The sequence below is a fragment of the Pinus tabuliformis genome, chromosome 2_2 (genome assembly GCF_031772625.1).
Source record: "Pinus tabuliformis cultivar Carrire ecotype Pingquan chromosome 2_2, CPIR1, whole genome shotgun sequence".
Lineage (NCBI taxonomy): Eukaryota > Viridiplantae > Streptophyta > Pinopsida > Pinales > Pinaceae > Pinus > Pinus tabuliformis.
Window position 1 is genome coordinate 281,591,528 of NC_142300.1, and position 14,270 is coordinate 281,605,797.

A 14,270-nucleotide genomic window follows, 5' to 3' on the forward strand; every position below is an offset into this window, starting at 1 on the left:
TATCATGCTCTATTTTAGGAATAGGAAAACCCTAGTTCAAAGCATCTCAAATTTGTACAACTTGTTGAAGATAATTAGCCAAGATCCTAGGAATCTCTAGATTCATAACCATTTCTTGATTATATTTAATTCACTTTAAACCACCATTCAACCACCAATCTAAGTCAATTATGTACTTACATATGATTGTTATCCCTTCGACTACTCTAATCAACTATCGACTTCAGTTGGTTTCTCAACTTCAACTGAGGCAACTTGTCTTCTAAATTGATTGTTGACTGCCAACTCAACTATCAACTTGTCTTCCTTAGTTGATTGTTCCCAACCAGACTTTTTGAGGTTCATTCCTAGTTGTCTTACCCAAGTAGACCATTGACTAAATGAAATCTACGTTACCGGGATTACTTGCAAAGAGTACAACACCTATACATTCTTTGTATTGTTTTATTCTTTGCATGAACTATTAATACCATGCTTTTAGCAAACTAGGGATCCTAGGCCCAACTCCTCTTTGCACCAAGATAATTTATCATCACTCACCAACATTGTTAGAATGTTTGCAACGTTCTTTACCATGTCTACTTTTAACAATAACACCTTCTTGATTTTCACCACATTTTTTATGAAATGGTACTATAAATCATTATGTTTTGTCCTTGAATGGAAATCCAAGTTATTTTCTATGAATATTACACTTTAACTATCACAACGTATCTCTATTTCTTGTTGAGAAAACCCAATATATGAACACAACTAGGCTACTTCCTTACTTGTATGAGTAGATGGCATGTATTTAGCCTCTATTGTTGAAAGTTCCATGACCGATTTTTTCTTACTTATCCAATTAATAGATCCATGAAATAACTTGAAGACATATATGCTAGTCATTGAGATCACATGATCACTAAGGTCATGGAAATACCTTAATATTATTTTGAAAGAAGACCAGTGAACTTTCCCAGGTGTCTTTTCATGTATTTTCTAAATACTCCCATTGCATGTGAAATATTTGGTTGAGTGTAAACCATTGCATTGATCAAATCACCTAGAAAACTTGCATATGGAGCATGGGCTACATTAGAGGAAATTTCAGCCTAAAGGTGCCCATGAAATTTTCACGTAATTTCTATGTCATAATATGCAAAACTATCAAAATTATTTAAATTTAAAAAGAGGTACATGTCCTAAATAATTTTCAATTGTTTAATTTGGGTATCGGTGAAATATTTATTATTGATTTGGGTAGTGGTGAAATATTTATTAATGGTATTTACCTACCTTACTCATATGAATTAGAATATCAAAAATGTTATTAATACAATGTAAATATTGATATTAGTGAAAAAATTAATTAAAATTGGGGGCCCATTTGACATTAATAACCATGCCCCCAAAAAGAACCAAAAATTAGTTATATATATATATATAGACAATTATAGTTAAATATAATATTTTTAAATAGTTAAAAATAAAAATATAGTTATAGTTAAATGTAAAATAGTTAAAAAGTAGTTAAATATAAAATATAAAATAGTTATAGATAAATATTAAATATCTAAATAGTTAAAAAATGTAATCTAGAAAGGACAAATTACCATATTCTAGCCAAAAATATAAAATATATACTTAAATATAAAATGGTTAAATAGTTAAATATAAACTAGTTAAAAGACATATTCCAAAAATGAAAAATTACCAAATTGTGACAAAAAATATAGAATATATAGTTAAATATAGTTAAATATAAAAGAGTTAAATAATAATTAAATATGAAATAGTTAAACAATTAGAAAAATTGTGGCTAGACAATGTCATTTAAACCACACCAAAAAAATTAGTTAAATATAAAAAATAGTTAAATAGTTAAATTTGAATATATATATATATATATATATATATATATATATATATATATATAATTTAATAAAAGTGCCATATAATGAGGGATCACAATAAAAGTAAAAAATAGAAATAATATATTAAAAAAAAAAATCTCATGCTAATAAATAGTTTGGAACATAGATAAAAGTAATGTTAAAAAATTGTCTACATGGCATTTTTGAGCCGGTAGGCTCATTCTACAACCCATTATGATGTGTAACCCTATCCGTCTGTCATCAAAGTTGAAATTTTGCTATGTCGGCCAAAAAAAAATAAAATTAAAATTAAAATAAAAATCTAAAAAATTAAAAAATTAAATGACTATACAAAATATTTAAATAATGCCTACTCATAAAAAAAATTGTAAGTGAAGAAATTGGATCCCTCTCAGCTCATGTTGGACCTATATTTAAGATGGATCTATGCTAGTTTATTAATTTCTTGATTTTTCCTTACGTGCCACTTTTAGGCTGAAATTTCCTCTAATGTGTCCTCTATTTTGTATTATTTCTTTGGACATTGTTTAATAGTTAGTCTTACCCAACAAGGACAAGTACCTTCACTGATTTGCAATCCGACATGTTGAAGTGCTTCAGAATTGTGTCAACATACTTACCTTGATTTGTCTAGAGTTTCCTAACTATGTGGTCTCTCTTGATATCCATTCCAAGGATGAAAATTTCAGCATTGAGATCCTTCATGTTGGATTTGGAGGATAGTTGCATCTCCACCTCCTTCATTACACCATGTTGTTTCCAATCAATAAAATTCCATTAACATACAACACTACATATATGAAACACTCACCTTTTGACTTTATATATACACAATGATCATCTTGGTTCCCTATATGTACATGTCAAACTTTTGATACTACATCCTAGGTGATTGATTTATACCACAAAGGGACTTCCTCCACTTGTAGATCAGCTTCTCCTACCCCTTACTACATATCCTTCAAGTTGCTTCGTGTAGATTTCTTCTTCCAAATCACCATTTAAAAATGTTGTATTTACATCCATTTTCTTTATCTCTAGATAAAATTCTATATCTAGACACATTTGTACTCTAATGGAAGTTTTTTTCGCAATAGGAGAACATATCTTATCAAATTGACTCTTCGACTTGGGAATAGCCTTTCACCACCAGTTAAGCCTTGTAATTCTCAACATGACCTATTTCATTCATTTCTTTCTAGAAAGCCTTCTTACAACCAATAGGATTCCTTACACCAAGTAAATTGACTAGATTCTATGTCTCATTCTTGTGCAAAGAATCCACTTTTTCCTTCATGGCTTTCCTCTAGAGTTTACCCTTATTTAAGCAACTACCTCCTCAGTTGACTTGAGTTCATTATTAATGGTATAAATACAAAAGGATATTGGAATTCAAGTTGGGTACACCTTTCGTGTCCCTTACTTACTCAACCAAACCACCTCAAAATTGGAGTTTATCGTTCCACCTCTTCACCTTACATGATCAACTCATTTGAGTCACTCTCTTTTGACTTCAAGTTGAACACTAGATTTTTGTTTTCCTTCTCCTTTTCTAGAGTGTCTTCAATCCTATATGTATGCCTAAATTCCTTTAATATCACATATCGATGATAAACTACCATATTTTTGACTGAAACCCACAACTTATATCCTTTCATTCCATCCTTGTAGCTAATGAAAAATACACTTGTCTACCTTATTATCTAGTTTTGTCCTCTTTCTCCTTTCGGATATAGACAAAATACTCACATCCAAAGACTCTAATATGTGTGAGTGATGTATTTTTCCCAAACCATCCTTCATATGGAGTTTTATTAAACAAGTTCTATGAGGGATACCTTCTCACTAAGTAACATTAGTGTTGAATTCTTCCAACTGTAACTCTTGTGCTAATCCCATAGTTTTTACCATTCTCCTTTCCTTATCCATCAATTTCCTCTTCATACTTTCTGTAACTCCATTCTACTAAGGAGTGTATGTGTAGTATGCTTGACCTACAAAAAATATAAGAAGTGTGAAAAATGCTCGAGATACCATAGAAAATAACATAATGAGATAATAACAATGGGAATATTTTCTTAATATATGCAACACTATTGTTCACTTTAATGTTTGAGGAGGCAACCTCCAATAGATCATAGCTCAATTACACAACACAATACAAGACTTCCCTTACTATATTCGACAATATATAGTTTCTTGAGACCCAAAACCATAACTACTCCTAGTCCCTTGCATAATGCGGCTTAATCTCTTTATATATTAGCTATGGACCATTATAACTAACCGTGGTCCCTTTTTTATAATGTGGATCAACCAATTACAATGCTTATGGCATTTACTTATTAAAATAACTAATCTTGACTCTTACGGGGATCTTGGGTTTATTACATTAATAAAGGGGATAGGGTTGGAACCTAACATGCCCTCACCCTTCAAAAGCAGCCTTATTCGTAAGGCTGGAGCTCTGGGAATTTTGGAGAATAGTTGTTGGCTTCCATGCCGCATCTTCTAGCAAGGTGTCTTTCAATTGGATGAGGACTTCCTTGATAGTGCGATAACAAAGATGAAATTCCCATGAATCTAGGATATGTTCCAATTGGAGCCAAATAGAACCTTCCTCATCCAATTTAGGCGGTATGGTATGTACCTCACAATTGTACCCCACAACTTTCTTGAGGCAAGAGACATGGAAGACAGGGTGGATATTGGAGGTGGCTGGTAGGCCCAATTTGTAGGCAAGAGAGAAAATACACTAAATCACCTGATGAGGCCCATAAAAATTTGGAGCTAATTTTTGGAAGCCCTTTTCTTTAACATACATTTTCTTGTAAGGTTGGAGTCAAAGAAACACTTAGTCACCCACTTGAAAACACCTTTCTAAGCGATGTTGGTCAGCCTTTTGCTTCATCCAATTTTTTTCTTAATGGAGATTATCCTTCATAAAAGCGAGAGTGCTGGCTCAATTTTGAAGTAGCTTATTAAGGCCCTACACTTTGGAAGACCCTAGAAGATAAGAAGTTAGAAAAGTGGGGAGTTTTCCATACACCACCTCATATGGTGTCATCTTGGTTGTTTCATGATAATTAGTATTAAACCACCATTCTCCTAAAGGTAAATGCTACACCCATTGATGTTGTGTGTCTAAAGCAAAGCAACACTAGTAGGTATCTAAACATTTGTTTATCACTTGAGTTTGACCATCCGTTTGGGGAGGATATGTTGTGCTCATTTGGAGTTATGTTCCATGTATCTTGAACAACTCCCACCAAAAATTGCTAGTGAAGTGATTAGACATAATAGAAGTAGGCATGCCATGCAATTTGAAAATTTGATCCATGAAGACTTGAGCCACCAAAGCTGGAGTAAATGGATGTGGTAAGGCACAAAGATCAGTGTATTTGGAGATTCGATCCACTACTATCATAATGACTGACTTGTTACCTAATTTAGGGAGACTTGTAATGAAATCCATCGAGACATCGATCCATATAGAAGTAGGTAGAGGATAGGGTTGTAAGGTTCCTATTATCTTCATTGTTTCCCCTTTTTTTCACTACAAGGCATCACATTTAGTGACAAATGTAATAATGTCTTGTTTCATCCATTCCCAAAAGGAGTGATGTGTCTAAGCATAAGTCTTCTGAAAGACCGAATGTCCTACAATGGGTGAGGAGTGAAACTCTACTAGGATGTGTGGTTTGAGAGTGGAGTTAGTGGAGAGAACACTATCATACTTATATTGAAGAATATCTTCATGCCAAGTGTAAACCACTAGGGGGTTAGGATTCACTTATAACCTTTGGATTAGCTGGGAAATACATGGATGGGAAAACCTTTCTTTGCATGCCTCCTCAATTCAATATGATATGGGAAATGATAAGGATAAGAGAGTGACGTCCTCAAATTTTCATGACAAGCCATCGACCAAAAAATTGCCTCAACCCTTCTTATAAACTATCTCATAATCATAGCCAAAAATTTTGGTAAGCCATTATTTTGATGTAGATAGGATAAGCACTGATCCAAAAAAATACTTCTAACTATGATGGTCAATTTGGATCTGGAAACATCATCCAAGCAAGTATGGTTTCCAAGTGTCTAATGCATGTAGGATGGCCATCATTTCTTTCTCATATGTAGATTGACCCAAATTCTTGACACTTAGTTGTTGGCTTGTGAATGTTATTGGTTGACCTTCTTGCATTAAGAATGCTCCAATTTCAATCCTTGACACATTATATTAGATCACAAAGGGTTTGGTAAAATCTAGGAGGGCCAAAACTGGGGTGGAACACATGGCCTGTTTGAGGCCCATGAAGGCTTGTTGATCTTATTTTGTCTAGAGGAATGCATTTTTATTGAGAATATATGCCAGGGGTCTGGCAATGCATCCATAATTTCTGACAAATTTGTGATAGTATCTCGTGAAACCCAAAAATCCCCATATACTTTTCAAAGTCTAAGGTTGTGGCCAATATTTCATTTCCTGAATGTTTTTTGCATGCACCCATACTCCTTCACAACCGAAAATGTCTCTCAATTACTCAACCTCTTCCATTCCAAAAGAAAACTTGGACAACTTGAAAAATAATTTATCATCCTTCAAAAGTTACAATACATGGTAAACATGTTGAACATGTATTTCCCATGTTTTGTTGTAGATGAGTATGTCATCAAAAAAAGACCAAGACAAACTTTATGAGATATGGCTTGAGAAGGTGATTCATGAGACTTTGAAAGGAGGATGGTGCATTACAAAGACCAAAGGGCATAACCAAAAAATCATAGTGGCCTTCATGAGTTTTAAAATTTGTCTTCAGAATGTCTAGTACTTTCATTTTAATTTGGTGAGAACCTGAATGGAGATCCAAGGCACTATGATGTTCATCAAGGAGATTGTCGACTATTGGAATCACAAACTTATCCTTGATGGTGAGCTTGTTGAGGGCCTTGAAGTTGAGACACATGCACCACTCCCCATCCTTCTTTAAGACCATGACTAATGGGGACAAATAAGGGCTGGTGTTGGGATGAATCACATCTGCTTCTAGTAGATCCTTAATAATATTTTCAATCTCATTATTTTGTGTGAATGGATACCTATAGGGGCAGAAATTGGGCGGCTAGCTACCCAGAATCAAAGGGATGTTATGATCATACTCACCTCGAGAGGGGGGGTAGTTCCTTGGGTTTTTCAAACACCAAATACCTTTTTTAGATCTCGGTGAATGTTGGAAGGGATTAATTCAATGTTCGGGATTGAATTGAACTGAACAAATACCCCATGGTTTCCATTTTATAAAAGCTTATCCATTGTATGTGAGCTTATGACAGTAGGAGCACTTTCCTGGAGCCCATGGAACATATGAGTGTGTCTATTATGTTTGAAGCTCATACATAGCTCTTATAATTCCATGGTAATGGGGCCTAATGTTCGAAGCCATTTATCTTGGAGGATGATGTCACAAGCTCCCATTTCAATGGAAAACATGTGTTTTAAGGTGATAGTCCCCCATCTAGAGATTTATGTTCTCACAATGTCCTTCATATTTCATGCTCCCCCCATCGTCTATAAGGACCTGAGAATTGGATAATAACTGCATAAAACAATGCACGACCTCAGTAACCTATTTATGGACAAAATTATGTCTGTTGTCCTTGTCAATCAATACCACCACTAGTAGATTCTTAATAAAGCCTCTAGTTTTAAGTATTTATGGAGAAGAAATATTATTTAATGCATGGACTGATATAATTGGTTCATCGGGTGTTGTTGTTGTATCTGTTGTAGTATCTTGGGGTTTCACTCCTCCTTTCCAGACACTTCAATGAACTAGGCCTCATCATCTAAGCTATTTTTCATCTCATCAATCTGAAAGAACTCTGGTTCCTTTAATTTGTGGCCTGGGGGATATTTTTCATCACAATAATAACACAGTCCTTGTCTTCTCCTTTTGTCCATTTTCGTTGGTGATACCTTTTGCACATTAAGGGTTTGGGCGGGGCCAATAGCAAGGGTGGGACGTGCCTTTAATGTGAATGAAGGATGACTAGATTGGGAATTAATAACAACTTCTATATCTAAATATTTATGGCACACTTCCAACCAAGTAGTGGTTGATGCATTCTAACATGTGTCTGGATGGATTCTTGAAGGCCACTAATGAAACATTCCATATAGAAGGTGTCCCCTAAGCCCTCGGTCTAGATCCCTAGTTGTTCAAATGTTGTGATGTAGTCTGAGACTATACCAGTTTATTTGAACTATGCGAGGCAACCCATAAAGTGAGATTCCCTATCAAAACTGACATAAATGGCTTTAGAGAACATATTTTGAAATTTGGCTTTCCTGCATAGAATTTATGATGTCATTTCTACGATTTCCAGTGTTCTTGGTCCAAATAAAGAGCTCACACATGTAGTTTGGTTTCATCATCCCAAATATTGTTGAGTTGAAAATACTGTTCCATTTTTTCCACCCACACTATCAGGTTAGAACCATCAAATTTATGCATGTCAATATATGGTGTCTTATTACTAGAATATTGGTGACCCCTGTTGGTTTGGGAATTTTTAGTGTCTATAGACAAACGCTTAAACCCCTAGACTAGTAGCTAAGTCTAGAACAATAGTGCAAAGCATTCTCTACCTTTTCTATAACCAATAGATTAAATAAGACAGTAAAGAAGCCCACTTGTAGGTTTTGCTGACTCCTTGTCTCCCTTGACCAATTCTGTCACTCCTTTCCATACTTAATCCACTTGAAAAGTACATACACACAGATAGAAGACAAAAACCGATCCAAGCATATGATAGTGATCTATCGATTAAACATATAATGGAATCAAGTTCATAATACACATATGAAAGCATCAATGAACAATGCAAACATATGGAAAAAGATTTGAACACTTTATTAGTAAAAGGAAGAGTTACAACCCAATTTGCTTGATTCAGTATCACTCCCCCAGTTCAATCCCATTCTCTCCTCATAAAAAGCAAGACATTTTGACATCATTGCAATACTTGAAACCAACGCAAGTCTCATACTAACAACATCTCCCTATAATTCAATGATTTCAGCCGCTGATCACTTAGATGCGTGGTCTTTTTATAGGTGAATGAATGAAGTTATGCCATAAATGGTGATAATGAATGCCCTCCCAAACTTAGAATTTAGTTCCATGGAGGAAAGGATAAAGGGATTGATGTTCCTTAACTCCCTCCCTCATCCAATTTCAAGCCCAAAGGAGTGGATAGCCTTAGGAAACTTCTAGAGGCATCGAGCCCAAAGGAGTGGATAGCCTTAGGAAACTTCTAAAGGCATCCTTTGGATAAGAATATTCCAAACCCCAATGCAGATTTCGCTCAAATTTGCCCAGCGCACCCTAGTAGTGTACTGGGTTGCATTGCAGTGCACCCTGGTAGTGTACTGGGTTGCACTGCAGCACACCCTAGTAGTGTATCTACCTGCGCTGATCCTCTTAGAGACAATTTTTGGATGATTTCAGTCATAGAACTTCTTGGGAAGCTAGGCATTCTGATGGTTGACTTCTTTAGGGCATGTAACAACTAAATTAGGGTTTGATGGGCCCTAAAGCACTGATTTATAAGATGGGAGTGATGTGCCCAAATGGATCTGTAACAGTTTCCCCCTAAAGCATGAAGTTGTAAATATGTATGTCGAGTGAAATTTTTTACTATGTGGAGAGGATATTTTGAAGTAGAAGGTGACTTGCATCAATTACAATATATATATCATGATAATTTGATTTTTTCTCATGAACTCGTTGAGGGAAGGCATAACCATGCTCAACATATAAACTTTCATTACATGTACATAAATCAGATAGTCGTCTACAGATATAGACTCATGTTTCTACAAATATAGACCCATGATTGGACGACCATGAATGTAAGGCCATTGTACATTTGATTTAGTACTCCTAAAAATATCGCAGCCTGGATGGATGAAACTAGATTTGGGGTCTTCATTCTCGTTAAATCTTTCACTCAAGTACAAGTCCAACCATGTGAATAGATGATCTGAAGTCGAACATGGGAATACATCGTCTGATTACCAGCGAATGATGTAAGTCGTTAACAGACGCGAGAGGAATCACCGATAATGATAATGACCCTCAAGGTACTATAGTACATTTCGCATGGTGTGAATAAATTATTTGATGTCGAACACCATACAAATTCTTTCGGTCGAAGGCCAGTGATGTCAACCTATTGCCCGAAGTGAGAAACCTACCATTGACGTATGCAAGCCTCAAGGTACTGAAGGGATGTTTCTAAGTAAACTTCTTGGATAATGTGCTGATGTCGACAAGAAGTGACTCATCGCAGGAGGGCCTTGATGTATCCCACATCAATGACATGAAACGAGGCAAATGATTTTGGAGATGAAAATTCACTGATGACAGAAGGTTCAGGAATGGCGGTCATGAAAATGAAGGTTCACAGTATTGCAAAGGATGAAGTTTGAACTAAATGAATTCTCTTGAACATGTTAGCAACACTAAAATGAATTGGTAGCATTGACCCAAAACAAAGTAATGGATGGTATGATAGACCAACGGTGTGATAACCATCACGCTGAATGACCCAACCCACGTAGTCACATGATCAGGTGAAAATGGCATGTTCAAGAGCGAATTGCTACCAAAAAGTGCTCTCCCCTTTTTCCATTTTCCCCAGTCATTGTTGACCAGTGCCTCTTTATTTTTATCAAGCTTGAGGAGGATAACATATTCTTGTTGTATAATTTCACCCTTCGGGTGAATCCATCACTATTTGATGTTTTAATGAGTCTAGTGAAGATGAAACTCGGTCTTGTCTAGATGGACAAGTTTGTCGCTATTTTATGTTTTTAATGAGTTTAACGACAAAGATAACTCGGTTCGTTTCGTGTTTAGAGAGTTTGAAAAGGGACGAAAAGAAAACTCCAGAAGTTCTTTTTCGTAAATTAATCTCTCAAGTCCAAAAAATCGTAAAATAATACAAGAGATATATCTTTTCCAATCTATTAACGAGCTGGAAAGGACAAGCTCTCGGCAATCTTTTCATATTTAGAGAGTCTGAAAAGAGCTTAAAGAGGACTCCATTTTGAAGAATGAGTGGTGTCTAGGATAGCAACTGGTTTCGGTGATGTGGGAACTTCTCAAAACATGTTGATTTATATGAATAGGTTGGCTAATAAGACCAATCATTGCAACTGTTCCTCAAAAAAGGATAAAACAACCAAGTGAAAGTGTATGATCGACCAAAGGGATGGTGGCAATGGGATGAAAACAACCAAGGCTCATCTGATGAAAGAGGTTCATAGAATGGCAATCATGAGGGTTAAAAATGGAAATGGGTTCATTTTTACACAAGCTTGAACCATAGGGAACTATGCTTGGATTCAGTTTCATGTTTACACAAGCTTGAAACAAAAAATTATGCTTGAATTCAGTTTCATTTTTACACAAGCTTGAAATGAAAAACTATGCTTGAGATTGGTTTACATGCCCCTAGAAAGATGAAAGGGAGAATCTCCTATAACCAGATGGAAGCGTTGCAGTGAAGCAGGACAGTTATCCAACACCTTTTTGGCTTCGTCCAGATAGGGACAAAGGTGAATGGGGTGATTCCCTTCACATAACCTACAGGGAAACTTAACTTTACCATTAGGTGCATGCCCCCAAAGCTTCATTACATTCACCTAAGTAGACTACTCATGGCTATTAGGTGGATTGAATGAAGGTTCATATACGAGATCAAGTGAAAGACTGGACTGGGAATTTACGAGATCTAATCAAAGACTTGACTTGGAACTTTGCTCCAGGGGACCTTGTTTCATATTTTAACGAGCTTGACACAAGACAAGGAACTCTGCTCATATCCTTTGTTTCATCTTTTTAATGAGGCTGACACAAGACTAGGAACTGTCCTCGTATTCGTTGGTTTCATTTTTTAACGAGGTTGACACAAGACAAGGAACTATCCTCATGGACCTGTTTCATCTTTTAACGAGGTTGACACAGTAAAAGAACTATCCTCATATTCTTTGGTTCACAACTCATGAGAGGTCATCAAGGAGAGATCTGGTTCCAATGCCCCCAGTACATGATGTACAACATCACTGAATTGATCGTCAGTTGATGTAGGTATGGAACAGGTTGCCACATAATTGACCTGTGGCGAGGATGATACCATTGGTACAAAAGGACCAATTAGGGAAGACGGTTGACTGGGAGCCATATTTGGACCGGGAAATGAAAGTTGGTCAATGGTTACAATTCTGCCTTCATGCAGGAAACAAGTCACTCGAAAGAGTGTTGAAACAATAGCTTCCATGTCATAAACATAGTCACGCCCAAGAAGTAAATTGTAATCTAAAGGGCCTAGGACTACCTCACATTCAAATAAATGATTTTTCCTCCCAAAGTAATAGGTAACTGAGGGAGGATCCCTAATGGTCGACTGGTTCCTCTGTTAAAAGCCAAAATATTCTGTGTAACTGGCACAAGTGGCGGCGAACCGAGTGTTTTCCAAGCAGTTGAGGAAAGGATGCTCATTGATGCACCTTCATGTATAATAGTGCTAGATACGATCATATTACAAACTTGTACTATGATCTGGAAAGGCACATAAGGAAGATGGAATCCAGCCAGTCAATTCCAATCAAAGCAAGTGACCAAACTACTTGGATGGGTTACCGTAGAAATGGGATAATTAACCCCTTGAGTTACGAGAACAGGAGGATTTTCCTCCTGTCTTGATGGAATAGGAGGACTGCCCCCAAGCTCATTAGAATTTAAAGAAACAAAAAGAACTTGAGTTCTACCATATTCACTCTCTTCGGGAGAGGTACGATTAGCTGAAGGTGAAATTGGGTCAACTGTTACCTCGGCCTGTTGATTTGGATCAGGTATAGACTCATAGGATTCACTTTCAGAGAGAGTGGGTTTGACCAACGGTTGATTTTGGTTAGTCAATTCATCAACTAGTGAAGGATTTAGGGAGAGTTTCCTGTAACCAGATGGAAGTCGATGCGGTGAAGCAGGATGGTCATCCAACACTTTTTTGGCTTCATTCAGATAGGGACAAAGGTGAATGGGGTGATTCCCTTCACATAACCTATAGGGAAATTTAACTTTACCCTTCTTTCCATGAACTTTACTACCACTAGTTGATGGTGTGTCACCAACATGATTTCAAGAAGTTAATGACACAGGAATATGTGAACGAGAAGACCATTCTTCTAAGATCTGAGGAATACCAGGACAATTTCAAAGAAGATGGTCTCCTGCACAAAGTTTGCATGGATATCAAACTTTATGAGGCTTGATGAATGGTTTCTCATCAGATGTTGCATTCAAAGCAATGGTTTCTTGGTTGCCCCTCTATTGAATTTGCTTCTTCTTCTTCTTCCCTTTCTTCTTATTCTTAGCCCCTTGGTTACTAGTACCAATGCTTTCACCAGGCGAAGAGGAAGAAGGGGAGGAAGAAACAACCGAGGAAGAAAGCAAAGGGTCAACTTTACGATCAACTGGAGGTTGATTTTTTCTAGTTGGAGGTGTACTCAATTGTGGAGAAATCACGAGATTTTGAACCAAGGAGGTTGAAAACAACCATACTAGCAAGCCAATGGTAAATTCCAGAAGGGACAATCTAGCCATATATGGAGCACCAATATTTCCAAAGGGAGGAAAAGGACTAGGATTCCCATCAAAAGGAATTCCTTGATCGGTGGACTCCAGATTTGTCACCATATGTTTCAACCTAAGATCAACTAAGGAGTGAGCGTGGAGGATGTTATCCGTGGTCAATTAAATTTATTTTAATCAAAGTAACATAACAAAACAAAAGAGGGATAATCTAGGCAAAAGGTTTACCAAGCAACTGTGAACTGCAGAATACCTCCCGGTGAACCGAGAAGTACGGGCAGGCAATCTCCTCGAATGCTGTGTTCGGTGTATCACAGTTTACAAGGCGGCTAACTCGGTTACTTAAGGATGGATAGCAACCTAGATTTGTCCTCCCATATATACCCAAAGGTACGTGGAGGCCCAGTCCATATAAGTGTTGTTTAATGAAAAACCGCGCAGTGAGAGCATTCCCATATACTTTACATACTGTAACACTGCCCTATATACCTGAAGGTACGTGGACGAGCTACGATATACTCACATACATGGAATGAGGTATCGAACTCGGAATGTATTGCAGACAAGTTAGCGACAGCTGCTTTGTTTTACGACGCTGGAACACGTCTCTAACCTAGAACCACTAAATGTTCTCGTTAATGACAATGCTCCATTAGGTAAGTTGATGTTTATTTTAAGTTGATCTTGCTTAGGAATTTTCCTTTCAAGTTCACCACGTAATGTATTCTGA